We start from the raw sequence: 13,602 nt of genomic DNA, 5'->3' as shown, positions 1-13,602 counted from the left end.
AAATCGTTGAAGTAGTTGTGAACGGAGGAACACAATGAAGGCTGGCTTCCAGCTAGAACAAAATGGTCTCTGCCATTTGTCTCATCTTTGTTTAAGACTGCATTGAAAAAAGCAGGCGGGCAGGCACTAGAGATGAGCTGAGTCACCCAGCAGTTAGCGTTGTGTCCCTTTGCTGAAGCTAAACCTGCTCTTTTGCTGTTTTAGTTAGGTGTATCATGATTTCATCCAACACAAATCTTAAGCAGAAGAATCCCAAGTCCAGGTTCACCCCGTAAAAACTCCCTTAGGCTGGCTGACATAAATAATGCACATTGTCATGATGAATGGTACAAAAATAACAGTTAGTGATGTGATAAAATGGCAGCTGTGTAGTCAGATGCTGCTACTGCTGCATAAGCAAAACCAAGCAACTCCATGGCAATACATTCCTGTTAGTACATTTTCCTCTGCTACACACTACGTAATTAATATGTACTCAGTCTATGAATGGCATTTCCTCAAGGAAGAGTTTAGGTGTAACCCCAGTGCTAGGGACTCATTGAGCACCAAGAAGTTACTTGAATGCAGCCAGAATCAGGAGGAAATCCCCCCCCCCCAGTGCTGCAAAACACTTGGGCATTGAAGTTTAGTGGGGTTGGCATTTTTTTTAAATCAGAGGATAGTTTCCCCAATGTTGGAAGAAGGGTTTGCCGGAGTCAAGAAGACGCTTAATATGAGTTATGCATCTTGCTCAACTTTATTAGTTTCTAACACTACTTATATAGAACCAATACACATGCATATTTGTAAAGCAGAAATATAATTGGTTAGTAGTCTCTAAACACGCGTGGTTCTCACACCCCTAATTAGCATGACTAAAATAAGCATTCTATCCATGTAGCTATGCTTCAGCCTTGTAGTTTGTTACTCCCTATATTCCCATACCGCTCCCTATCTTTCTTGGCCCTGCACCTGCTTTCCCAGCAGCTGTAGCTTGTTACAGCCACGGCCTGTTGGCACAACATAATTACTTGTCTCAGGATTCAAGAATAGTTCAAGTCTACCTTTCTTGTTGACTTCAGCACAGCAACTTCAGTACAATTCTGATTACAGGCCTATTCTAATACCAGGCCTGGATTGTGCAGATCTTCAGAGATCCTAAGGCCATGCTTCTGCAGCCATTCTTCTACACCCCAACAGAAAGCGTAACAAATATGTTTGGGGTTGAGGTGGATGGCAGAATGAATTCTGCAATGTTTGCTCCTGGTCTTATTTCAGAAGCATAAAAAGAGCTGTGCTTCTTTCGTTGAACTTGCACAGAAATTGAGCAGTCCTAAGTCAGAAAAGCAAAAGCATGTTTGTACTTTTTATTTATTGTTTCTACTCCATAAAGGCACAGCTCTGAGAGAGTGGGGAGTCAGGCATTCCTGCTGTTGGAAATGTCACATAGCTCTGAGGTGCTGCGCAACATCATTATTTTTTTATACGCTGTATAAAATGAGATGGTAAGAGCTGATCTGTGATGCATGGTACCTATACACTTAGAAAACAGGCAGCTGAGAGCTACTCTACATAGTGAAGTATGATTAAGCAATTGCCTTTCCTACTGTTCTGTAATCATTAATAAGTTTACTGCAAATTTAAAATTCGACATCCTGGCATTCAGTGGCACCACGCTTATGGATGGATTGATTTTTATGGGTAAGATTGATCAGAGCAGTTCTGAAGGAGAAAGGGGAGAGCTGGAACAGGTCCATTGTAGCAGTCACTGCTTTGTGCCAGTGTTTAGTGCTATGGGAATGCTGAGCTGTCCCTATAGGTCCTTCTGTTGATCTTACCACAGAGAGGTGTGTTGCAAAAACTGAAAAAGAGAATTGAAGCTCCTGGGAGCTACATCTGAGAAAGGCCTGGTTCACAGTTTTGAAGTTGTCCTACTTGCTTCCTGTGTTTTTAGTTACTCCTTTCTTTAAAGCTTCTAGGAAGTTAGGGGTGAACCCTGAAGAACTTTCTTTGGGGTTTATTCTCATGTGTGGTAGAATTTCTACATCTGTCTGGGCTGTTTTTGAAAAGTTTTGACCCGATGCTAAACAAACTTGAGAACTGCTGTTGTGTGTTACTAATACTCTGCCTATCAGGGGAATATTCTGAAAGTCACAAGCGGTAGTAGTGGGTCCCATTTTCTTCCCTGTGTCCTGAAGTTAGGAACCCAGATCTTATGTATACATCTATAAAATTGTATCAGAATCTCTGAATGAGTTGAATTGAAATGTGCAAATGAAAATGCTCTGTTCTACTTTGATTCTTTTAATCCTGCTGAATTTGTTTTATGAGTTGGAATGAATCTTACATTTCAGGAAATCTGCTTCCTATATTCCAAAAATCCCTTTTCATGTGGGACAACACTAGCATGAATTGCCAAGGCCCATGCAGAGTTTTGTCTGCAAGGACTGAAATACAGTATCTGGAAGACACAGAAGAAATGCTAATAAGTATTTAATTTATTTCTTTTGAACATCCATGTGCTTTGTTTGTGCCATATATAGTAAGCGCCTGAGCAACTTTCATTATTTTATTATCCCTTACATGAATTCTGTTTTGCTGCGCACAGTAACATTAATTTGCTCACTTTGAGTATGTTCCGTCTCTTGATTACAAGGGCTAGAGGAAACAGCCAGACACTTCTTTCATCTGGGCCTCTATCAATGAATGCTTAATTAGAAGATTTATTAGCTTTGTTTACTCTTTGGATCAGGACTCCAAACTAGACTGCAAAATCTGATGGCAGATTCTTCCTTGCATTTTCAGGGGTTAGTTCTTAACTCCCAGAATCGATTAAATAGATGTTCTGCTTTTGTTTGATTCCAGCAATTAAACAAAGAGGTTCTTGGACAAATAAAACTCCCCTACCTTGCCAACTGCAGAGCAATGGACATGGTTTGAAAAAGCCCACGCAGCCCATTTTGAAAGAGATCATTTACTCATTTGCAAAGTCTCATTGCTTTGAATGAGTCTTCTGCCATCGTGGCAAGTGTTGGGCTCAAGAAACCGAGGGTCACATCAGGAGCTTGCACGTTGGCACTGGGCTGTTAGCTTCACTGAAGTCCTGCCACTTAAGTCTACCTGACGACCTGGGCTTCATCTTTTCCTTTTGTGTCCTTGCGAATGATCTTACCTGTCTCAGACCTGTGACTTGACAAGTGGTATTTTATGATGCCGTAAAGTACAAACAAATAATTGTGACAGCTCTTGGCTGAATCAACTTCTGATGAATTGCAACAGAGATTCCTCCCCCCCCCCCCCCCCCCCCCCATTGTGATTTGATGAGTTATTGAACACAATTCTTATTCTATATTCATTAATATTAACTCATAAATCTTTGTACCATCCAGTTCACACTGCATTGTACAAGATTGGAATAAGTCAGATCTTATGGTATGTTGTAGAGCAACTGATAGATGGATCGTATAGGTATCCCAGAGCAGTAACACGCTGCGGCTGGAAGAAAGCAATAGAGCCAATGTCTGTCTTTTTTACCTTGTTGGCATTTCTAACCTCTAGCATGTTTGGGGTTTTTTCCCTGTCCAGTGGCTTATCTAAATCGCTTCTTATATTTTTTAGAAACCTTTCCACCACGTTAAAATGTTCTTCACAATGTAGTAGTTGTAATAGTTTTCAGCCTTCAGTGTTTCTGAATAACTTTTCTTGCCCGATTCCTTGTCAAAGTAATGTTAAATTGAAGTGAATGCAGTTGTTTCAGCTGACTGAGAGTGTTCTGCCTACATATCTTATATATACCAAGCGCAGCGATTCAAATGGAATTTTTACATGTCTATAAAATGGCCAATTCCCATTGAATCCTAAAGGGATTTGGACAGAAAACTTCTTTTAAAAATGACAGCTTGTTACAATTGGTTTTTCAGAAAAAGGCGAGTTACATGCCTCGTGTCACGCATGTGTCTATCTGTAGGGGCAGCTGAATATGTATGCCTACAAATCTTCCTTCCCCTGCACCGTCATACGGTGGGGTTTTCTCCTTATAGTCTGTGCTCCTGCATGTTGAGCAATGGACTCTGTTAAAGACCTGAGATGTTCTTGTCAGTACAGTGAGCTACCCGAACATTAAGGAACAAAGACAAAGTGAACCCTAAGCATTAGTATCCCCCAAAGAGTTGCTCTGGGAAACCAGCTCTATGACTACTGCAGTTTTAAATGCTCAGTGAAAATAACTATGTAATATGTAGTTTTCTTTTTGAGGGATGTATACTGTAGGAACTTGTGGTTGAACAACTGTAGATTATAATAATAGGAAGAATTTAATATCCCTCATATTTTTGAAGTTGAATACTCATAGCAGCAGCAATATCCAGAGGCAAACGGTGTGAATATTTCCCCGTTTTCCCATTTCTGTTGACCGCGTATTGGCTGCACCGGCTGAAATTAGTTCTGTTGGTGCTAGAGTGGGTAGAAAGAGGAGACTGCATTTACAATACAGTTGAGAGCATATGACAGGCTCATAATGCAGTCAGAGATACTGTTTCCTTCCAAAACCTTTCCAGTATCAATGACAGTAAACATAAAATGTGGGTCATTTATTTGTGGACTGCATGCACAATTAAAAAGCAGAGAGATCTGGTATCTGTGGTCTGCAGGGAACACAAGCATAGTCTGAATTCCTGATGACCGGGATGTGTTTTTCCTTTGATCATAGAATCTGGATGAAAGATTGAGGAATACTTTCCCTATAACTCAATTATTTTTTTAAAACGTTGAGAGATTTTTCTCCTTGCTACATATGCAGCAATAAAATTTATGTGGAGTGTACACAAAGCAGCCTCTACCTTTTAGTATTTGTATAATCTTCCCGCGTGCACACGTGCAAGCATTTCTTAGCAAGATATAAGCATCCTATTATTTAATAGTCTGGCATGTACTGCTGACCATAAAGCACAGAAGAAAAGTGAGCAATAAAACTGTCCGGCTGTTGTGCTGCAGTGTGGTGACTGGTTGAGTTTCACGGCAGCAAGCTCAAGTTGCTCAGCTCTGCAGTATATGAATAAAAATTAATAAACTTCTGCAGCCCGTGCACCTGATTTCCTACATCAGATCTTGCATGCACCAGATTATTGGTTTTGTATTTGGTTGTTAAGGATGATAGTCAACGATTTATGCATGTGTGGGACAGAATATGCAAATGCAGCCTATTGCTCTGGTTTTACGCTAGTTGAAACATTTGCAGAGGTCTGCAGGTGTTCAATCTCTGTCCCTACTCCTCCTAGAGAGAAAATGGCTTTGTGCCACTCTAACGCATAGCTTAAATTATAAATTATACAGCTTGAGAGGCTCTTATGGCATATGTTAGCTGTGAGAGTTCAAGTGTGTCCTTGCCTCTACTACTAAGGGCAAATGAGAAGTTGCTGTTTTGTGTTTGAGCAATTTTTTGAGTGAAATAGAAATATTTCATTTCCATTAAAACTGCTGTTGTGGGGTTTGTTTGTGGTTTTTTTGATTCTTTTTGAGTTGGGGGGAATGAAAAGGGAATTTCTCAAAGCTGGAGCCCTGAAACTGAGTCACAGGCAGATCTTTGGTCTTTCATTCCTGAGTAATAAAAAGATTTAATTTGTCAGGATTTGGAGTTTTGACAGGTTCCCAGGCTCTTGTCTTAAGTTATACTACAGCTGAACAGCTATAATGTTACGTGGCAGCCGTTGCCTTCTATGATTATGAAGTCTAAAATAAAGTTAGTGCCATAGTGTGGGAGAATCAGCTCAGCCTGGGAACAGTCTCTGTTTTGCTCTTAGTAGCGAGAACATGATACGTGTTTCAGGGAGGCCTGTGCAGGTACTGAGCAGTGCCTTCTGCCTTTAGGTATTCCATGATCCTCACAACAGAAGGCAAAACTTGGTTGGATCAGGATCTATTGTACTCACTCTTCTAAAATTTCTGCTCTCTTGATGGTAAGCTCTTAGCCCTTTCTGCAACTAGTGGTAAAAATGTAAATGCTGAGCTAAATTTAGCTGTTCCAGACATTTTGTTTGTATCTTCTAAGCATTTGCAAGATGTTTACATGAATAAATCTTTACTGATTCTTTTCAGTTGGCTTAATCATCATAATCATATTTTTCTTGTTTGTAAAATGTACATTCATTAACTCCTTTTTACAGTCTTACCCTCTGCCTAATCCTGTTCCCAGGGTGTGTTTCCTCTATACTCAGTTGATGGCAATAAGAGTTCAGAGCCTACTTTTTTCTGGAGATTTGGACCTTAAGAACTTTCAGGTTTAGCATTTTCAGCACTTGCTTTGTCACTGTCTTAGACCCTTTAAAAGCCTTCAGGTTAGTAGAAACTTGCAGCGTGAATTTGGCTTTTGTGTAAGATAAATGGATTACTGAAAAAACAGCTTCAGAAGCACTTAGCATTTGTAACTAAGCAGTCTCAGGCTGTTTATTTGGCGTTGCCAAAAGCTACTCAGTCATTTGTTTTAGTTACTCCAGAGTCTCAAAGGGGTGTTGTGGCTGTTGAGCAGATGGTTTTAAGTGTTACCTTCGAAGAGATTGTCTGCTTCCTGTCTGACAGCAGAAATGGTGAAATGTGCACTTAACACTGGCCCTGGTAATTAACCAACAGGGGTGTGGGAGATTATTTGGTTTACCTAGCTGGTCCATTGCAATTGGGATGAAATTCCTGCGGCAGCTGAAAGGAGGGCAGTCCACAGTAAAAAACCAAATTTTCAAGACTCTGCTACTTCACAAACACGACCATCAGAACTGACTAGAAATGGCATTAACTTGGCTTTTTGAGGAGAATAACCTGGCCATTTATTATGAGGTAGGATAAAGCGCTTGAGATGGTGCTGTAGAGAATAGCTCTGAGTAGACAGGGGATTAGGAAGATGAGGTAGCCAGATATGTCCTTTTATCTCTTTTTTTTCTGCTTCTGTTCATGGAATCTGTAAGAGGACGTTTATGAAGCTATAATAAGCATATTTCAAATACTGAAGCCAAGCATGGAAAGGTCATGTTTCACTGTATTTGCACTACAGCTGATACAGCTGTGCAGCAGGTTAAAGCTGTCTGTTTGCAGTGAAGAGTTCTACAGGTGGGTTCTTGCTGCCTCCTGGTTTGTGCCTGCTTGCAGGTGGTATGACCTTTGGGAAAGCTGAGAGCTCTGTGACCTACAGCACATCGGTATCATGGTTCTGTGTCCTTGAACAATGCTCTTTGTGGTATACAGATATTGAAATGGTAAAATGGATGGGAACAAGAAATGAGCAGAAGACAAGAGGTTATAGCGAAGGCTTCTCAAGCATGGAATTCACTAAGTCATCAAACCAGAAGGTTTTGGTGCCAGCATGAGTTGCTACGCTTGCATTAGTTCGTGCATTATAATTCCGACCGAGATTCTCTCTTCCAGTGCCATGCTTTGAACTGGAACTCCTGGAAATTTTCAACTGGTACAGGATAAACCCACAGGGTAAAACACTGCTAAACTCTTTGTGTTACTGCACAACGTACTGTAATGTTAAGGAGAGCATATTGCATCTTTCAGTGACACCTCAGAACAATATGAGGAGTATATGTGCTGTCATATGTTCAGAGGAATAACCATGTGTGCGTAAATTTTTGTTGCGTTGTTGGGAAATGCTTCCTTTATGTTCAGGGACTAAAAAGCCCTCTCATATCATGAGAAGAACAGATCTAAGCACAGTCCATCGACACAGACCAAAAATGGTTATAACCAGATCTAAGGAAGTGCTTAGCTTTGTGTAATCTTGGGCAAGTCAGGCACTGCTCTTGAAACGCATCTGCAGCTCCTTTGCTGTGGGAAGCAGCAGCTAAGAGGCTGAGACTTCAGTGCCTCGGATTTCTGGCTAACATTTTCCTTTTCCATCTTCTCCCTGCCTAATTACATTGCAAGTTCTTAAGAGCGGGCGCTCTCTCTGAATTTATGTACGTACAATATCTAGCAGACTGATGTGGGCCTGCAACTTGTGGCAATATCGATAAAAATAAAGCATAGAAGTGGCACTTCTTGATCAGTTAAGACAGTGTTTTGTTATTTTAAGGATGAATATGCTTTAAAAGAGATCAGTGAAGACATTTGTACAAGCTCTAATACCTACTTGTGCTTTTGAAGCACTGGAGAAAAGATTTCAAGATAACTTTTTCTGATCTCAGGAAAAGATATGTTTTTATACCCATTGCATGCTCAACATGGAAAGCATTTTCATTACTTCTTTTTGGTTTTTTACTGCAAGAGTGGCTACATACAACTTGTTTTTAATCTTTTTTTTTTTTCTGTTGTTGTGTACGTGAAGATAGCAAAGAGGAAATTGTCACATTATCCACATCATGTAGGGATGTGTAAGTTTCTGTAAGGCTGGGATGCGCCTTCTGTTATTCATTCAAGTTACATGTGAGTGTGGCAGTGCTATTGCTTCCACTAATCTGAACAAAGTGGCACCACCTGCGTTGTTCCTGCAACTAATATGATCTTTAAATCTGGTAACATCTGAGGTTTGGGTGAAGACCGGTAACTCTGGGGGCCAGGTGTTCAGAAAACTGATTAAATGCTGTAAGTCTGCAGATTTTGCTGAAGAAGGAGAAGCCATTCTGTCAGCTTGCAGCCCCGGAAACAGCTGCTCCTGCAGCACTGCACAGCCAGTAGGAAGCACATGCCTGTATTTGTAGGCACAGCACTGTCGGAGAGGGGAAGGTGCATTTTTGGGCTGTCTTCTCAAAGTGTGTATGTGTGGGATAGCTGAGGGGGAGGAAGGAGAAAGGGAGGAGTTATTTCTTGCAGTAATGCAGCCTGATGAGCAAGATGGGAGGTAACTTACTGAGTTCAGCAGCCCCCGAGGTTTGATGCTGCTATGTTCAGAGGGGAAAAAAAGTGCATTGCAGCTGTCATTTAGGCTGCCCAAGACTGTACAACTGCATCTAGGGCTGCCTTGATGGGCAGTTTTACTATGCATATAATCTGACCGAAATCATTCCTTCAGGAGGCTTGCCATGCCTCAGAGCAGCCTGCAGTGGACTGAGAAATGCAGGGCAGAGTGGGAAAGGAAAAAGCTGCAGGGAGGGTCACTGAAAAACGCTGGGCACAGTGGGCAAGGAGAAGGCTGCGGGAAGGGTTAATCCGGAGTGGCGGTTCCTGGGGAAGGCTGCAGTGGCCTAGTGCTCCACGTGCTCCTCCAGCGCCTCCTGCTGGGGATTTCTCCCCGCCCAGCTGCAATTTAGGGGGACAAGGGAGGGCAGAAAGGGAACCGAAACTTTTTTTTTCCTGGGCTTTCCAGGGAAGGAAATGGAATCTGCCAGCATGAGGTCTAATAAGGGCCTAGGACTGGTGTGTCGGGGATAGCAACAGAGGCAGGTGCAGCCCAAGGGAGAAACTGGAGCGAAGTTTCTCTGTGCATCCTTAGGGATGGATGGGACATGGTCAAGAGGGAGCAAACTCTCTTCGTATGCTTGAGCCCTTGGTGTCCTCTGCCTGTCACTGCAGGGGTGTGGTAGTAGGACCCTGTGCCGTGTTCTCTGTAGTGGGAATTTATGGACTGACAGAAGCTTTCTATAAGCAGAGAGGGGAAGGAAGAGGGAGAAGGCATTGTTTGACTAGCTGCTGTCAAGAGGAGCTTAGAGAAAAAGCTTTACTCAATCTGCCTCTTCCCTCCTCCCTCTGGGATGCTGCTGCTTCTGCAGCAGGTCCGGTTTCTGGCAAAAGTTCAACACTGCACCAACTTTCAAAGAGAGAGGAGAAGGGAGGGAGAGAGGAGGAGAGTCCCGCATAAAGGAGGAGCTACCATGTCCCAGGCTCCCTCTGGCCAGCAGCCTAACTGCTGCAAGCAAGAAAAGAATCAGAAAGAGCAAGCTTCCCTTACCCATTTAGCAGCAATGCCTGCTTTGCTCCAGCTTTCATATAGTTAACAAGCTTTCAGTGGCCTTACCACCTCCAAACCTCACCCCAAGAGCTTGTGTTTGTGGTTTATACTACATAGAACTCTCCCCCAGGTAGCCAAAAGTGATGCAACAACATAAAGTGATTGGGGTATCTGTGGGATCAGAACACTTTTTTTCTCAGGGAAAGTGATTTTTTTTTTTTTTTTTCCCCCTAAGTGGTCTCAGAGAAAGAGCCAGGTAAAATTTTCTGAGGGGAGGGAGGAGAGAAAAGCCCATTTACCCCTCCCCCTAAAAAATTCAGCAAAACTCAAGAGGAAGGTGTTAAATAAAGAATAGAAATATAGGATGGGAACAGATAAGAAATCAAGACAAACAGCAGAACATGAGCAAATGGCTGAGGAGGAAAGCATGGGCTTTGTACCAGCCGTAGGTCTGTTCTCCATCAATTCCTTACAGCCTTTGTCAAACAGTAACTTACCAGGCAGTGTTTGTGCGCACCAAGTGCTTCTCCCCAAGTGCAAGTCCAGGTTACAGGAACTGGGCCTGCTTCTGCAGTGGGAATGGGAAGAGCCCAGTTTCCCACTCTGGTCAGCATGAGGGGATCAAGTTCTCTGCCTGCCCTTGCACACTGAGCAACTCTTGGGTGACTGTCAAAGCATGAGATTCCTGTCCTATGTGCACCTTCATACGTAGCTGCTGTAAGAGAGCAGCTTCAGTTGTGTGGGTCTGGACATGACACGCTTTTTGGTCCTTTCTTTTTTTTTCCTTTTCTGTCCTATGACAGTTACTAAAGTCAGTGGTATATAGCTGTGTGAGAATTCGATGGGGTGCAGGAGAGGAAGAGGAATCAGCTGCTCTGCTGCTCCCAGTGAGTAGGAAGGGAATATGGCAGAGTGGGAGTTAATAGCATTTCTGCAGCTCTGAGGGAGCATGGTGGTGTGTCAGGGTTGCGGTGGGGAGATGGGAGCCTGGCAGCTCTGCCGATGCTCTCCCTGGAGCCAGGCCCTAGGGACTGGGCTCTGTGGGTGTTCTGCAAAGGCTATGGAGGGAGCTGTGGCTCTTGCAGTTATTTGCAGGGAGATTTTTGGGCAGGAGACCAGCTCTCTGTGGGAGGGGGTCTGGCATGGCTGCAGTGTCTCTCCTGCAGCTATTGCGTATGGGGAAGGGCAGGCCTTGTGCTCGCAGCCGGGGACCGGTGGGGGCTGCTGACATGCTCCCCTTTTGCCGCAGAAGGATGCTGAGTCACTTCTGCAGCGCCTGCTGCTTTTGAACTCCCCAGTCTTTCTTAGTCTCCCGCAGTGAAACTGATGGAGGCAGCTCAGTCGTCTTTTTTTCTCTAGCCTGCCTTTTCTCTCTTGCTCTCTCTCTTTTTTTTTTTTTCCTTCTACCCCTTTTTGGGTCCCAACCAAAAGAAGACACTGCTTTAAAATAAAAATTTATCACTGTAGCTACCATAAGGTGATGCTGAATCTATTTCTCCTTTGGTAATGGCTCTTCCTGTTCCTCTAGAGAGCAGCAATAATATTTGATGAATACAGTGAATGCTGCAGCAATTTTCTTCTTTACAGGAGCCCTCCTGGGCATTGAATCAGCAGTGATTATCCATCGGGCAGACATTTCTTGGAAGAAGGGCTGGGGCAGGGGAAGCATGGTTTGTTCTTTTTTGTGTGTGCTTTGCTGGAATAGGCAGCAATAAAGCATTCTGTACTGCTACTTTCCACTGTCTGCTGTACAAGCTATTCCTCTAACCTTTTTTTCCTCAGGGGTTGACGCAGAATATCTCACTAAAACTCTCAAAAATCACCCAGCATGCAGCTTTGGGGAGGGTGCTCTTCAGGAAAAAAAGGAAGGTGAAAGATGAACCTCAGCGCAGAAATGTGCTTGTTTCACAGAGGCAGGGGCTTGGGGAGAAACGGGTGCTGATAAACGCTGATGGCTAGCATAGAAAAAAAAACTTCCATCAACATTTCACTGTTTGTCCTTCCCAAACATTACTGGCAGTTAACATCCGTAATACTGGACAGGAATTTATTAAATGAAGGGTCCTGGTCTCCTGAAAAATCAAAGTACTTGTTTGAGAAAGCTTTCTTGTCAGTGGTTGATGACTCGTTGCTTACAGCTCTATATTGAACTATCCTATAATCTTACTTCCTTCATACGATTACAAAGAGATGTTAGCACTGCATTTTGTTTAAGATTAGCTCATAGTTCCTATTTTTAAATGCTGTTATCATTTGTTTAGAACATCTATATTTAATACCAAAAAGAGAAACCTAAGCCTAACTTTTGCTTTAGAAGCTCTTTTGCTTTCCCATATTTTAAAGCAGGGTCATGGAATTTAATAATGGTGAGCATTATTGCATAGTCATATCTTGCTTCATTATGATGGATTCTTTTAATTAAGTGATCATGTACAGTTTTTTCCAGAACACTTGTAGATTTGTACAGTAAACTTAAGTTTATATATTAATATACTTTTTTTTATCTTCTTCCTGTGGTGTTTAATCCCATGTACTTGTTTACAGCATGCAATCCAAATTCTGCATGGAGTAGCATTAGTGTTTATGGTGGGTTTTCTCCCCATTTTGATCACACTGTAATTAATTCTAAAATGCATTAAGTGGTGAAATATGTGCAAGAAGAATCATTTTACTATTTAACAAACCATTGAAAGCCAGTTCTTCCTCCTCCTCCTCCTCCAAATTATAGGACGAAGCAAGGCCAGTTGTGGCCAGTCCCTCAATAAATCTGGCTCATTAGCTCTTTCTGGCCTGAAATCTAACTATAGACTTAAAAATAGCCATAAGACCAGCAGGGTATATTAGCTACATACAAAAAAATAAAAAATGTTGATCATTAGTCCCTACTGCTGCTAATTTTCACATTTATTTCAGCTCAGTGGCCACTGCTAGCCACAAATCTAAATCTAGCCAGCTGTCCTTGGCAGAGACCTGCTCTAAATCTTGTTGAGTCCTAATCCTAACTTGCTTGGGAACATGACTTTCGGGGAGAATTTGCTGGAAGGTTAAGAACTTGAAAACTTATTTCTGAGCTCTGAAATTCTGGCTTCTAGTGAGCTGCTGGTCAGATAGCAGAAAAACCTTTTCCTTTTTCTCAGCCTGTGTTCCAGAATCTGCTCACATATTCAGTGCTTCCTTTTTCAAATCTGTTTTTAGTTTAGCCATTCCTAGCTGCCCATCTTTAGGGGTATGCAGATGTTACGTAATGAATAAGTTATTTTTCTTGCAGAAAGACAAGAGGGTTAAAGTGGAGACTTGGAATTAGGAAATCTTTTTGTCAAGTCTTGCAATTTTCATAAAGTTATTTATATAGACAGAAGTATCTGTCTGCCTGCAACATCAGTTATATCAGGCTTCAAGATTTCATTTGAATAGCTTTAAGGGGATTACTCCAGTTAATAAGGAGTGTGTATAGAAAGACTGCCGGTCTTCCCTTCTCGCTGTGTCTCTGTCTTCCTCCCACACCTATTATCAAAGTCTCTGAGGCTAGTAAACTGCTTTAGAACATTTGGAACTGATGCCTGTGAATTTTCTCTGGTAGCTGATGGGCAGATCATTCCTAATGCACTTTGTGTAGCTACAAAAGGAGCCTTAAAGACCAGGCTCTTGAAATGTAATAGTTTATCAAAGAAATAGAATTAAAGGATGGAGGAAAACAAAGGGGAGAGGAAGCATCAAGGTTTTTCCCCACAATTTAATTTCAGTGTGTG

This window comes from Falco naumanni, chromosome 19 (genome assembly GCF_017639655.2).
Source record: "Falco naumanni isolate bFalNau1 chromosome 19, bFalNau1.pat, whole genome shotgun sequence".
Lineage (NCBI taxonomy): Eukaryota > Metazoa > Chordata > Aves > Falconiformes > Falconidae > Falco > Falco naumanni.
This window is presented reverse-complemented; position numbering follows the sequence as displayed.